Consider the following 1902-nt stretch of genomic DNA (forward strand, 5'->3'; position numbering starts at 1 on the left):
TATATATATATATATATATATATATTTTATCTTCTACTTGTTACAATCATCAGACTGCAGCTATGCTATGGCACCATCTTGTAGAATTTTAGTCAAATAAATTCACCCCTTTCATCCTTTCGAAGTCTATATTAGAATCGATTCTCATTAGTTTAGTTCAGGTAAGAATCTGTGACCCCAGTTGGAGACGAACACGCTTTGCCAGATTTACAGATTTGTGCACGGAAGTCACAACGTATGTTACTCTTTTGGTCCGTTAGAGTTCCAGAGCTTAAGGAAGTTTATATTTTTGTTTCTGGTTTCTGTCAATAAACTGGGGCACCAGTTTTTTAGGCGAACAAATCAACTCCAGTATATAGTGTTGCTATTATGTTAAACTTTCGTATGTCCAAGTTTGGCCAAATGCGTTTTTTTTTCTTTTTTTTTTCAATATTATTTTAGCTTGCAATAGCCGGTTCCTTTGGTCAAACTATCGTATCTCCGGCAGCTTCAGATCTCAAGAATTGTCAAAGTGTAGTATAATGGTTTTTCTATGGAATGGTGAAACTACTCTTTCGTTTCCCGAAAAAGCAACGTTTTGGACTTACGAACTTTAGCGTCATAGCAACGATATATATATATATATATATATATATGTATGTATGTATGTATGTATGTATGTATATTTGTGTGTGTGTGTGTATATATATAAAGTCTGGTACTTATTCTATCGGAGACTTTTGATGAGCCGCTAAGTTACGGGGGTACATAAACAAACTAACATCGGTTGTGAAAGGGGTGGGATACATAAACACACACACACACACATGCGATGGACTTCTTTCAGTTCCCGTCTACCGAATCCACCCACAAAGCTTTAGAGGAAAGGACACTTTTCCGAGATGCAAGTGGGACTGAACCCGAAGCTATGTAGTTTGGAAGCAAGCTTCTTACCGAACAGCCAATACACACATGCAAGTGTGTGTATGTGTAATATATATATATATAGTGCATGTGATTTTTATACCTGCTGTAGACACGTATGATCTTTTTTTAGTATCACTCTAGAATCGTATTATAGCGTGAATGTGTAAGTAATCTCTCTATGCATGTATGAGTGAGTGTGCATATAATACATACATACACATATATATGTATGTATGTATGTGTAGATATATATATACACACACACACACACATTATTTAGCTTTGTTATCGTTTGCGCTACGTTCTTTTGATGTGTCATCAATTCTGTCCACTGTCGCCTATATAAACATCGTTCTCCATCCCTCATTCATCTAAGCTAGTCATTTTTTTTTTTGCCCCCTAAGTTCGCTTTTCATACGATCCATACCCAGTTGCAGTCGTTTCGTGAAAGAAATCCTGTCAGTAGCATTTTTGCATTACAACTTCCTTATATACAGCTTCGCTTATAGGAAGAAAAGTTTCCCCCTTTTTTTTTCTTTTTCTCCTACCGTTTTCCCCTTTTTCTCAGATGTCGTCCAGACTACTGCCAGAACGAAATAGATTTAAAAAAAAAATAAATAAAATAAATGATAAAAGTAACTGGATAAAGATAAGATAATCCGAAATCCAACATCCAAACTTTTTTTTTCTCTCCTTTTTATCCACGTTTAAATCTGATTTATTCATTCATTCATTCATTCCAAATCTTCATCTATGTTACTGTGTTGCCCCGAAAAGTAACCGTCTCACTCCCACCACTTTTATCCCTCAACCCCACCATGTTTTTATCTTGTTATCTTCCAAAAACAATATTTATTATAGAACTATATGAATGAAATAGCTGTGAATATCTTAACATTCCTCTTCAATTGCCGACACACAAAAGTATATATATAATACTTACACACTCCTAGACACACTTCACTCTCTCTCCATCTCTCTCTTTATATATATATA

At 35.0% G+C, this 1902-nt stretch overlaps 1 protein-coding gene across 2 annotated transcripts in view; it reads left to right on the top strand.

Annotated features, from left to right (window-relative positions):
• Nucleotides 1-1902, top strand: part of LOC106882391 (trithorax group protein osa) — a 656478-nt gene that overhangs the window by 14334 nt on the left and 640242 nt on the right. The gene's annotated exons all lie outside the window — the stretch shown is intronic.

This window comes from Octopus bimaculoides, chromosome 7 (assembly GCF_001194135.2).
Source record: "Octopus bimaculoides isolate UCB-OBI-ISO-001 chromosome 7, ASM119413v2, whole genome shotgun sequence".
Classification (NCBI taxonomy): Eukaryota; Metazoa; Mollusca; class Cephalopoda; order Octopoda; family Octopodidae; genus Octopus; species Octopus bimaculoides.